The 13435-nt window shown below is 46.6% G+C and overlaps 1 long non-coding RNA gene across 2 annotated transcripts in view; it reads right to left on the bottom strand.

Annotated features, from left to right (window-relative positions):
• Positions 1–12731: 12731 nt before the first annotated feature.
• Positions 12732–13435, bottom strand: part of LOC138724226 (uncharacterized) — an 8393-nt gene continuing 7689 nt past the window's right edge. For both annotated transcript variants that reach the window (XR_011337993.1, XR_011337992.1), the window contains exon 5: positions 12732–13032. This is a non-coding gene — a long non-coding RNA (uncharacterized lncRNA). The remainder of the gene's footprint in view (positions 13033–13435) is intronic.

Here is a 13435-nt window from a genome sequence, read left to right as displayed (position 1 = left end):
ACGAGAGATGGAGAAGAGTTTTTATACAGAAAACAGCCTACAGTCCCCTAGCCATGTCTCTCACCTGTCCTTTGAGGGTTATTTTTTCTCTTTTTGCAAAAAAAAAAAACAACAAAGGTGCAAAGTTCTTACAGAGGACCCCAGTGCAATTCTCCATCTCAGAGATGTTCTTGATTTACACATGAGTCACCAGAATCACTCTGTATTGAAGCTTCCATCCTTTTCCACCCATCTTTCACTTCTTTGGCAACTGTGAGGTCGTGATCCCTCTGAGTCTCTTGAGGTAAACAACTGCTCATGGTAGAAACACAGGCAGGGATGGAAAACCAAGGCAGCCTGAAGATGCTGAAAGGAATTCCAACTTTGCAATTATTTATTTAACAAAGAAAAAAACTCCAATCAATGTTCTAAAAGAGCCTTTCTACATCCCTGTCATTTGCAGCCCACGTTTCTCACATATTTATGCATTTTCTTTATGCCCCCCCTCGCCCCCCCGCAACATTCGGACATTAAAGACTGGTGTTGACCCTCTCCCACCACACCCGGTGGTGACGGAGTGGAGGGGATTTTGCTGCAGTCATTTCTGTCTCCAGACCAGCACTCGTGCCGTTCCATTGTAAACAGATAATTATTATTTCATTAGCGTTCCAATTCAGAATTAATTGGCTAATTTACACATGGATCAATTGTATAAATGTGATGTTTGTGATAGGTGCTTGATATGATTTAAACTAATTGTTTATTTGCAGGTTTTGGCTCGCATTGTATTGTGAAGTGATTTATCTCCTTATTTATCCTCTCTCAGCACTGCCTCTTCTTTTTCATTATTTTTCTGATGAGCCACGCTCTGGCCAAGTTGAAGTATGTGCCTGCACTGAGGCCCACACCGACCTCACCTCCCAAACATCCTCCTGTGCTCCTGGCACCCGGGCACCTGCAGAAGCACCCGCTGCAGCCTGCAAGCATCGCATTTCACACTGATCCTCGCACCGTCCTCATCAGTGCTGTCCCCAAGTGGCTCCCACTGTAACCCCAGGTGACCAACTTCTCTCACTTTGGGTTCGCTTTCCTCTTCTCCATCCCCAGGGGGTGAGGAAAGCGCAGTGCTTTGTTCCCCTGCTCCTCTGGTTTTCCACCTGGGAGTGTGCCTGGCAGCCAGGACTTGCAGGGCAGAAGCAATGAGGTTTGCAGCTGCTTTTGTTCAGACAGAAGATTTCTGGCAGTGGTGGGACCTCCTCTCACCCAGCCTGCCATGGAGCCTCTCTCCGGACCAGCCCTGTGCTCTCCTCTGGGTGTCTGCACCATTCAGCCCTGCAGGAACTGTAGGAAAACAGAAGGAAAACAGTAATCCCTCGAGGATCCATTTAATTTCATGCCTAACTTTAAACAGCTTCTTCCACGGGAAGTACTGAAGCACCTCCTTGCATGAGGGTTGGGATGTTCAGGCAGAGAAGAAAGAAGGCATGAGAACACACTTATCAGCTTGCCCCATGTTGACATGCTCTTTCCCAGGTGATCAGAATGAATTCTTTCGCTATCAGATTTTAGAGCTGCTGCTACACTGCTCAGGCAGCTAAAAACAATTTTGTGAATGCCAAAGCTTAACCACTGTGGAGCCCCGTCAATGGCTCTCCCCTCCCTGCTGCAAACCATTACACACTATCAGGGACTTCGTAAAACCCAAGTTATTCAGAAACATCGCATTTCTCTGTCATTCTTTCAATTGCTTCTTCTGAAAGGCACAGATGGAAACAAACATAGGTTACCCAGAAAAGGGATGCTCCTTTCTCATCAAAAGGAATGGCTCTTGCAGGATGCACTTGATAACGATGTTTTATTCAAGACCAGAAAAACTACAAGCGAGTTATGCTTTGTAGCCTGTCTCGGGTTTCACCTGGGTGAGCGTACCAGGGCATATGTGAGGTGTGTGGGTTGAGAGGCATTTTGGAAGAGTTTAAGTTGTTCCCTTATTATGCCTCACAATGGCATTTTTGTGCCTTTAAATGGAAGGCTCTGTAAGGCTCTGTTTTCCAGCAGCCTCCTGGCGGGCTGAGTCTTCCCTGATGAATACTAGAACCTTGCAGCCCCCCAGGAAAGTGGGTTGTTTAATTTATGAGACTTTTATTCCTGAGGGCCATCGCAGCCCTGTGTTTGGCTCACAAAGATATCATTTTTACAGGAGAGAGGCAACGTTTCCAGGCCATGATGTTTTTGTGAAATGAGTGCTGTTGAAACCCTCACTTAACATGAGATAAATGCACAGGGACGGTGCTGATGGGCCAAGGATGTGATCTGAGCAGTCTCACACAGCACTACCTACGTGCTCTGCAGGTGATGTGATGCTATAAAGACATCGCAAGCTTGTACAATGCATCTCTTGCTTTTGTCATCGTGCCCTGCCCCCCAGTCTGTTCCCTAAAGAGCCCGATCATCGTTGTGTGGGTATTAGTCATGTGTGCACGCATTATCTCTTTCACAAGTGAACTCACAGAACAGAGGACAGCTGGAGGAAATCACTTATGCAAAGCAGTGCTAGGGGATTCCAAGGCAGAACATGTGCTGTTCTTTGATATCTCATCCAAGGGTCAGATGTACTGGAACTCATCTTCCTTGTTTCAATGCAGGACAGGACAGAAACATCCAAAGGACAACAGAGAGATGGTAACTTTGCAGCTTGTTGACCTAAATGTGAAGACTGGTGCTTACATATCACATTGTAAACTGAGGTATCAGGTAGAATGTAAAAAGGAATGAAATCAAAATAAACTACGTGAACATCAGTGCTGGTGAAATCCTAAATAAGCAGGTCACTCTCTGTGGTCACAAATAGCTTATTTGTGAGAATCTGAGAGACTCCTGGAACCACACCTGAAAAGTGCTGGATTTTCAGCTCCTACTGAAACAAAATCTTGCTGTAGACCTGCATGGTGCTTGTGTTACTGGCCTGGCTAGAACAGGAGTCATAGTCCCCACTCACCCTTCAGCCCTCAGAGCCAAGTCCTTCACTTGCAGAGCCAGCACAGATCTAGGTAGATCCAACATCTGTGCACGCAGCTCCTGGACAACCTGAAGCTTTAGGAGTTTTTAAATAACCATTGATTTCAAAAGTGTCACAGCCCATTGACTCAAAAACCAGCTACTTGTAAAGACTCTCGTGCTCACATCAGAGATCCCTTGTACAGGAACTATGCTGAACGTACACCCTGAGCTTGAGCAGTATTTGGAGTTTTTTCAGAAGATCCCGAGATCACCCTCATTTCCCTAAGCACATTTGTTATAAATGGCACGGCAATCAGAATCAGCTTGGTCTGAGCCAGCAGATCCTTGATATAGCTGGTGGGTTTGCAAAATAACTGAATGGTAGGGCCATCTGGGGCTTCCAAAAGAGCTGCTTTGTCAAGACCTCAGTGTGCTCTGCACTTATTAATGGATCTGTCTTACCTGCCAGTCCCCAAGGAAGGCCACTCCTCAGCCAAGCTCAGTGCTTCAGTAATCCCAAGAAGCCCCAGTGATGAGTGCACCACAGGGGGCTCCATCTACCTCTTTTGGCTGGGGCATCAACAAGACATCTTGTCTTCAGACACATAGACAACTCAGGCACTCACATCCCTGCCGCAGTGCACGGACTCTGTTTGGCCAGCTCTGCAAAACACAACAGAAAAAAGGAGGGTTCTGGGTTTTTTTCCTCATAATGTGTCTACACCTTCTGGGGAAAACCTTATCCTAGATAACTAAACCTCTTATTTCCACTCTCTTTATATATGTTATTTTATATATTTTATATATAAGTTATAAATAACAATGCATTTTATATTATGCATATAATATATATGCTATATGTTATATGATTTGCTATATGCTACATATTACATATTACAAGCACACAAAGATCGAGATATAGGTATAGGTATAGATATAGATATAGATAAGATAGAGCATCAGATGCCAAGTAGTGATTGCACTGGGGAAAGAGTTCTTTCCTCCAAAGCCAGATCCAAACCCATCCTTCCCTGAGTCACAGCTTTACATTGATGCAGGACGCATTGCTTCTTTTTTTATGTGGTTGAAAAACTATAAATCTAATAGAAAGCATTACGCAGAGAACATTTTTAATATATTTTAGTTAAACCCTAGCAATATGTACCAGAAATTCATCAGTGGTAAACTTAATTAAAGCGATGCTGATGGAGAGCAGCAGAAGGACTAAGAGATGCTGTCGTGCAACACCTCCTGTACTCGGATTTACTAGCACCACAGCCGACACAGTTCCACTGCTGTTTTCTGTGTAACCAGAGACTGGCATTAAGTGCCAGGGACACGACCAGTTCAGCTGTGTGGTCCAGAACGGTGCTTGAGACTCCTTCATCATACGGAAATGTGAGGAGCAGCCATGAAGTGCTAACAAAGCTTACTAGGAACCAAGAATGACATTTTCACCTTGTTTTCCGTTAGGCAGAGTTTTGGCTTGTCATTAAGGATCCATGAGGAATATCAGGAAAGAAAGAACATTGAAAAGGGACTGTGTACGACTGAACATCTTGTTCAAGGTGGAGAGTAGGGGTACTACTACTACTAATAACAACAACAACAGTAACAACAGCAATATGTATGACAGAAAGTGGAACAATTTCAGCTAGGCCTATGCATGAATTGTAACACATGAAAGTACTGCTGAGTACATAAAGAGCAAGAGAACTGTCAAAAAAATAACCATAACATATTAAGCAATGTTTCTTCTCAGCAGCCTAATGCATATCATTCCCTGAGTGTGAGATCTAAGTTACTTAGAACCACAGAATCCTAGAATCCCTAGGTTGGAGAAGACCTTTGAGATCATTGAGTCCAACCATCCCTGTCCACTGCTAAACCAGATCCCTGAGCACCTCACCTACCTGGCTTTTAAACCCCTTCAGGAACATGGACTTCACATTTCCCTGGGCAGCCTCTGCCAGGGTCTGACAACTCTTTTGGTGAAGAAGTTCATCTTAATGTCCAATGTGAACCTGCCCTGGCGCAGCTTGAGGCCATTCCCTCTCGTCTCACCTATCACCTGCTTGTGTAAGGCTGTCATCAAAAAAACAACCCCCTTTTTAATATATTTCCGTTTTCTCTAGATCACTGTTGCCTCAAATATTCCAGCCAGGAAAACTGCATCCAGTGCACACCATGAGCAGTTTGTCACGTGTGGCTGTGCCTGAGAGTGGTGACGGAGTGAAGAGTAGAGGGTGTGCTAAGAGTCTGGGGCAAACGTGCAGGTGCTTTCTGTTTGTTTATTGGCAACATGGGTTGCATGAACGAGAGGACGAGGCACTGTCTGTCTCATTAGAGACTCTGATTTTATTTTGTTCCAGAGAGTATGATTGTAAAGCGCTGGAGCTGATCAGAGATTGCAGAACACTGATCAGGATATCCAAATGTCCTTGATAATGCCCTTCACCATCATAATCAGGCCCTGAAATGATAATATATCGATTGGAGTGCTTCACAGCACTGTGACACACAGAGGATTATTGATAAGCAGCTCTGAAACGTTCAGGTGCCAGACAAGGGTGGGGGAGGCGATTGAAACAGGAACGCGAAGCTGCCACAATAATCTTTGCTTGGGAAAATATGCCTGATTTCTTACTAAAATGTTTCTTACCAAAGCCATTCTATGATTCTATGTTTTCACGTTTGCCTAGGAACAGATTTTCCACCTTAGAATTGTGGAATGGTTTGGGTTGGAAAGGACCTTAAAAGCCCATCCAGTTCCATCCCCTGCTATGGGCAGGGACACCTCCCACTGGATCAGGGACTCAAAGTATCATCCAACCTGGCCTTGAACACCTCCAGGGGGCCCCTTCCAGTGTTTGAGAACCCTTTTGGTGAAGGAATTTTTCCTGATAGCCAATCTAACCTCCCCTGGTGCAGCCTGAGGCCATTTGCTCTCATTCCATCACTTGCTACTTGGGAGAAGAGCCCAGCATCCACCCCACCACAGCCTCCTTTTAGGCAGTTGTAGACAGTGGTGAGGTCTCCACTCAGCTTCCTCTTCTCCAGACTACACAACCCCAGGGCCCTCAGCCACCTGTCGTAATCCCTGGGTTCCATTCCCTTCCCTAGCTCTGTTACCTTTTCTGGATGCGCTCCAGCCCCTCAAGGTCCTTCTTGCAATAAGGGGCCCAAAACTGAACCCAGGACTCAAGGTGCAGCCTCACCAGTGCTGAGTACTGAGGCACAATCGCTGCCCTGCTGGTCACGCTCTTTCTGATACAACCCAGGATGCCATTGGCCTTCTGGGCCATGGATGGCTCATGTTCAGCTGCTGTCAACCAACACCCCCAACTCCTTCTCCTCCGGTCAGCTGCCCTTTCCCAAGCCTGGAGCTGCAAAGGGTTGTTGTGAGCCAAGTGCAGGACCCAGCACTTGCTCTTGTTGAATCTCATCCCATTGGTGTGATCCGAGAGGCAGAACGAAGAATTCAAGTCTCACAGGTATTGTAAAAACTCCTGAACAACAAAATAATTTACTGCATATAAACCCTGAGATTACAAGCTGAACCCGGGACCTTTTGTCTACCATGCCCCTAGTCCTCACAGGCAAACTCAAGAGAATTACCTCTTGCTTTATTTTAATGTCAAAGCACTCTGTTAGAAGACATGGAAATCATTTCCCTTTCCCATAGCACTGGCGTGCTGCCCTGTTTATTCTTCAGTTGGTATTTTTTGGTACTTCTTAGAAATACATCAAAGTTTATGCAATACGTGTAACTCGGAGGAGATGGAAAGACATTGACAATATTAATTGTTTCATAAATAGCCTCAGATAGGATATGCTTTTTATAACCTTGGTTTAAACCTTGTTATTGAAAAACCAATACCCTGCCATTTGTTTATACTTTTCCTGGCATCCAAGGCAGATCTATTACAGCGAGTGAAGCCAATAAAAGGCTACAGGCAGCATTTTCCACGCTCAACTTTTAGGCATGGCCTCTTTTTCAAAAGAAAACTGCCTTTTACTTTGGAACATTATAACCATTCCATCTGACTGTAAAAAATGCATTAAGGACCAGAAATTACAAAGGACCAAATAGAAAGCACCCTTTGCTTTTAGGTGAGCACTTCTTCACCCAAGCAGTTCCACCCACTCCACAGAGCTGCTTATGCGAGTGTCCAACGATGCAGGGATGAAGGGCTCCACCAGCCAGTCCAGTGGTCTTTGTCTCTGACTCCAAGACAAAGGCTCAGCATGAAAAACACCTCTTCCTTGCAGTGGTTGTATCTGGAGCCAAAAAGTTTGCTGCAGAGCAAGAGGTCCTGAGCATGGAAAGTGGAGCTGCAAACTCTCCCAAAGGCAGAGCATGACTGATCATTTCAGATGAGGAAAATGCTCTGCAAATTTATTACTGGAGATCTTGCAAAAGTTTTTCATCCAAGCAAAGGTAAAAGAAATTATTGAGAATGCATTGAACCATTTTACTTCTTGCAATCCCTTTCTTTCTTTCATTCAGCATTTCTGTCCCTGCAGAAAGGAGCAAGGAGGTAGGTTATGGTGAGTTTACCTCTGCTTTCAGTTTAAACATACTTTTATCATGTTTTGTGCATTGTCAGGTGCAAAATAAACATGATGCTTGCACATCTGTTACGCAAGTGGTGGATGTTACCTTGTTCTGCTAAATTCATGTTACAGCATTAGGAAGATACATAGCATGGCAGAAACCTGGAATATAGAAACTCAGACAGAGATGAAAGGAAGAAGACATGATCTCACTGCTGAATATTCCTAGAAATTCCATAGGAATTTATGGAAATATGCTCTGTGTATTTTTTCACAGCAGAAAATGGCTCTGCTGCCATCTTGGGTCACTGTTGCAGGACACCAAGAGCAGTAGTAAGCCTTAAAACATTTGCCACCAAGGGCTCTCGAGGTTTTACCTCACAGCATGCACAGGGAACATGAAGCCTGCCATCGTAGCTTTCAAAACAGCTCTGCTGGATCATCTCCTTCAACTTCATGAACTTCCTGTGCAGATCCAAGAGTCTCCATGGTAGAGGCATTGAATTCATTGCCAGAGAGAACACCAAGGCATGGTCTGTTCTCTATTTCATTTTAGCTCCAGAGTGGAGGAGGCATTTACTCAGCAGCCAGATTTATTCCATACCTGTTTGCTGCTTGGTGTACAGCAAAACAGGAGCATCAGGCTTCTTGAGCATCTCCCAGGCCCAGGAGGTTTTTAAGGACATGGTGTAGAAAAGTAGAAAAGAGCTGGAAGATGCAGAGGAAGAAAAGCTATGGCCAGAGGCACTCGGGGGGGCATCACATGTCACCAGCCATCGATGCCAAGCAGAGCCCAGACTCTTTAGTTGCCCCCCAGACCACACACCCAGAGTCTGCACAGCCAGACCTCAGCAGTACCCGGAGCAAACTGTCAGTCACCTGCAGGAATGATGAAAGCACTGCGAATAAGCGTTGGCTGGAAGGTACTTGCACTCATTGCCAACCGCTTGTTGTAGTTTAACCTTACTGTGCATGTAGCAGCCGTACCTGGGACAAGATCTCAGAGGCTGGACTGGATGCCTCCAGCACCACTTTCCACCATAGAATGTTCTGAGACTCAGCAGGAACTGATCAGATGGAGAGAAGAGCGTTTGGGCCACCCAAGAATTAGGACATTTTAAGAGCCACACTTTACTGCAGTTCCAGCCCCAGGAGTGCCACGAGAAGCACAGCTTTCTGCAGTTGCTCGAGAGGGCTTAGGCAGAAACCAAGGGAGAGTTTTTCTTCATCAGTGCAAAAGCAAATGTGATAACTGGCAGCCTCTGTGTAATAGTATTTGTCTTAGTCATGTTAACTGCCTGTTAGACTCTGATTGCCAGCTCTGGTGTCAGAGAACAAAGTGCACGCCGTGCAGGGCACCAGGGCTGACGCAGCAACACGCTTCTGCCACTCACAGTGTCTAATCTGAAACTGCACAACCAAATCCCATTTCCAGCAACACACGTGTTTGCCTTTCTCCTTAGCCTGCCAATTCTAATGGCCCTCAATTAAATGGAAGCCTTCCTCGTGCTCCGGGTCTCCTGGCCCCTCCGAAGGCCATGGCTTTAATTCTACTCCATGACACTCTCCCGGCAGCAGTCTGGTACGGCAGGCAGCAGGACCGCAACTCAACACATCCTGTAGGAAGCACCAATGATCCAAAAAGCAAATGGAGGTGGGCAGTGAAGGGGAAAGCACTTATGCAAATAGAATTTTTTTCAGTAATGATCAACAGTGTGAGAAAGAACATAGGAGAAATTACATTAGGCGGAGGAGCTTCATTTTTAAAATGATCCCTAAGTGCCGGAAATCTTCCTATCTTCATTTTTCCCTTTAAACTCTGTCATTTGTACAGCCTATTAACCTTTAACTTTATGACTATCCTAATGTGAAATACTGGCAGCATTTAAGTCTGAGAATACTGGAGACCTACCTTCCTGGCTGGCAACAAGGGTGAAGCGCTTTCTTTTAAATCACTCATTTTTAATACCAGTCATACACGCGCAGCACTAGAGATGCTATTTTTAGATTCACGTGCCAGCTTTACTTATAATTAATGCTCTGCAGACTCCAGTTATCTTACCTCAGAGGTCTTGAAGTTACCTCCTTGCCTGGCCTCTCCCAGTTCGTCACCTGAATTGTAGTCTTCAATGTTGCTCAAAAGTAAAAGAACAAATGAAAGCAAACCACTTCCTTCAAACTTCCTCTTTCCTCTTCTTATAAAGACAAAATGAATTATTGTTGTTGATAAGAGCTGCTGGGGAGCCAAGCAAGGCTGGGACTTCACTGTCTGAAGCACTAACCCACTGCTCCTCTAGCCATTTCTGCCCTGAAGACCTGGCAGCCAAGATAGGGCAGGGAAAGGACGGGTGATTAAGTGACTTCCAAAGGATGGTAAAGATGAAGTGTCTCATCTGGGTGGCATGTGCTGGGGCTGTATCGACATCACCTGTGGCAGGGGATGCAAATGCTTTAACACGGAGCTTGTGTGGCTTTAATTATTATCATTATTTCAAACCATAAGAGTGACAAAGGCTGCTCAGACCTGAGGACAGGAAATTCTGTGGTTCATATCTAAATCTCAGCAATTAAATAGCATGAGGGGTGACAGAGGAAGGTCTGTGGGGAAGAATCCTGATGGCTTCCCCTCTGCCAGCGAGTGCCTTCCTCCATGGCCCTGCCGTGGGGCATCACCGTGGCTCAGGAGTGCTTCCAACAAGAGGTCTCAGCTGGGAAGAGACACTGAAGCCATTCAAATGGCTGAGAAAATGCTGCCTCTGAGCTGAACCACCACTCTCAGCAAACCTCTGCAAAGCTCAGTGGGCAGTCCTGGAACCACACTTAAATTAACTTTGCCAGGCAGGAGCCCATGTCTCTCTCCCTCATTAGCCCCAGGGAGCGAGATGGGGACTGCAGTGGCCGTGGCTGCCCAGCCCTGCCCTGCTTGGTGGCTCGGGTGTGGGAGGAAGCCCACAGCTGCAGGAACGTCCCTTTCTGTCAGCTCCTGTGTACAACGCTCCCTTCTGGAGTGAAGGATGTGGGCAAGTGCCAGGAGATGTCAGCAGTGCCAATGGTGTGGAGGTTTTACCCTGATGCAAACTTCTTCCTGAGCTTTCACTCAGAAGAAAAGCTCTGTTAGGGGCTCCTTTGCTCTCAAGTCTGCTTTTCTGAGCCTGAAAAAGGTCTCATTTCTTCCCCACTTCAACCTGCCCCAGAGCTGAAAGTGCAGGATCGCTTTTGAGTAGAAGTGTTTATCACATGAAGGGTTTATCGTGTGGGAGAGGAGACAGACAGCATTTCATAGAATCATAGAATAACCAGGTTGGAAGAGACCCACCAGATCATTGAGTCCAACCATTCCTATCAAACACTAAACCATGCCCCTTATCACCTCATCCACCCATGCCTTAAACACCTCCAGGGAAGGTGACTCAACCACCTCCCCGGGCAGCCTGTTCCAGTGCCCAATGACCCTTTCTGTGAAGAATTTTTTCCTAATGTCCAGCCTAAATCTCCCCTGGCGGAGCTTGAGGCCATTCCCTCTTGTCCTGTCCCCTGTCACTTGGAAGAAGAGCCCAGCTCCCTCCTCTCCACAACCTCCTTTCAGGTAGTTGTAGAGAGCAATGAGGTCTCCCCTCAGCCTCCTCTTCTCCAGGCTAAACAACCCCAGCTCTCTCAGCCGTTCCTCATAAGGCCTGTTCTCCAGCCCCTTCACCAGCTTTGTTGCTCTTCTCTGGACTCACTCCAGAGCCTCAACATCCTTCTTGTGGTGAGGGGCCCAGAACTGAACACAGGATTCGAGGAGCGGTCTCGCCAGTGCCGAGTACAGAGGGAGAATAACCTCCCTGGACCTGCTGGCCACGGCGTTTCTGATACAAGCCAAGATGCCACCGGCCTTCTTGGTCACCTGGGCACACTGCTGGCTCATATTCAGTCGGTTGTCAACCAACACCCCCAGGTCCCTCTCCTCCAGGCAGCTTTCTAGACAGACTTCTCCTAGTCTGTAGCACTGCATAGGGTTGTTGTGCCCCAAGTGCAGGACCTGGCATTTGGCCTTGTTAAACCTCATGCCATTGGACTCTGCCCAGCGGTCCAGCCTGTTCAGATCCCTTTGCAGAGCCTCCCGACCCTCCAGCAGATCAACACTTCCACCCAGCTTAGTGTCGTCTGCAAACTTGCTAAGGGTGCACTCGATGCCTTCATCCAGGTCATTGATAAAGACATTGTACAGGGCTGGACCCAGCACTGAGCGCTGGGGAACCCCACTTGTCACTGGCCTCCAGCTGGATTTCACACCATTTCCCACCACTCTCTGGGCCTGGCCAGCCAACCAGTTTTCCACCCAGGAGAGTGTGCACCTGTCCAGGCCAGAGGCTGACAGTTTCTCAAGCAGAATGCTGTGAGAAACTGTGTCAAAGGCTTTACTGAAGTCCAGGAAGACCACATCCACAGCCTTTCCCTCATCCAGCAGCCAACTCACTTGGTCATAGAAGGCGATCAGGTTAGTCTGGCAAGACCTGCCTTTTGTGAACCCATGTTGACTGGGCCTGATCACCCGGTTCTCTTGCATGTGCTTCATGATAGCACTCAAGATCACCTGCTCCATGACTTTCCCTGGCACTGAGGTCAGACTGACAGGCCTGTAGTTTCCTGGGTCCTCCCTGTGACCTTTCTTGTAGTTGGGCACAACATCAGCCAGCCTCCAGTCCAGTGGAACTTCCCCAGTCTTCCAGGACCGTTGGAAGATGATGGAAAGGGGTTTGGCCAGCACATCTGCCAGCTCCTTCAATACCCTTGGATGAATCCCATCCGGCCCCAGTGTAGACACTGGGGCTGGATTTACGCCAGTGTCTACAGACACGTCTAGATTTTGCAACAGGCTCCATCCAAGGCATCCATGAGATGAGGGACAGCACATCACACTGGTGCAAGGATTGTGCTGGAGCTGGACAGCCCAGGTCCCTGCAGGGCTGGCCACCACACTCAGCGCTGTCCTCACATTCTGCTCCATGGGCCTGTGCTGCCACCTGCTCTCACAGCGCCCAAGGAAGGTCCCAAAACCTTCAGTGGGACTCAACCACCTCATCATGGAGCTGCTTCTCTAGACTCCAGCTGGTTTAGATACACGTTCAACTTAGGTGCGCTCTTGGGCCCTATTGATTTTAATGTAACAATCATATGTTTAAAACTTAGCATGTGTTTAATTGCTGTGGTGCCGGTGCTTACACAGCTTGCTGACCCGGTGCCTGGGAGAGCAGTGCTGCACCAGCCCCGCAGCAGGGAGATGGAGGCGGCAGTGTTTGTCCCAAACCTGAACTCAGAGGATCACAAATTCTTGCTTTTATTTTGTAAGTAGACATAGTTTCCTAGAAGGAAGGGAAGTACCTAGGAATTGGGAAGGGAAACCACGTGGAGCTTCTTGTTCATTTAGCTCCTGTTCTCAGTTATTTCATTTTTGGCATTTACCTAAAGTTCTCATCTTTCCAAGTCTTGTTTTATGGTTAGTATAAGGGCAGCCTGAAAGATAATATATTGTGACTGTTATATTATTTATTTCAAAGCCAAGTTATTGATTATTGCACGCTGAAAATGACAAATGGCATCTGAGAAAGGCACAGTCAGCGAGTTCTATTAAAGAAATGATAGTATTGCTCATGGATTGTTAAAAGGTTCAGTTTAGGTACTTTATAGGTTTATATCCATGACTATTTAATGACTAAATGATGAAAAATACAAGTCATGAGGACAATTCCTTTCTGGTGCAGTTTTACTTCAAAGCGGTTAGCAAAATAAAAGGATGTTTTGTGCTAAGGGTTTATGCACCCAGACCTTGTAGCACGAAATCCAGTAATGAGCTTAATTACTTTAGATGATTTAACACAGGTAACTATTTACACAGGTAGCACACTGGAGCAGGTCG

This window comes from Phaenicophaeus curvirostris, chromosome 9 (assembly GCF_032191515.1).
Source record: "Phaenicophaeus curvirostris isolate KB17595 chromosome 9, BPBGC_Pcur_1.0, whole genome shotgun sequence".
Classification (NCBI taxonomy): domain Eukaryota; kingdom Metazoa; phylum Chordata; class Aves; order Cuculiformes; family Cuculidae; genus Phaenicophaeus; species Phaenicophaeus curvirostris.
The sequence above is the reverse complement of the archived record's forward strand: the minus strand, read 5'-3'. Positions and strand labels throughout refer to the sequence as shown.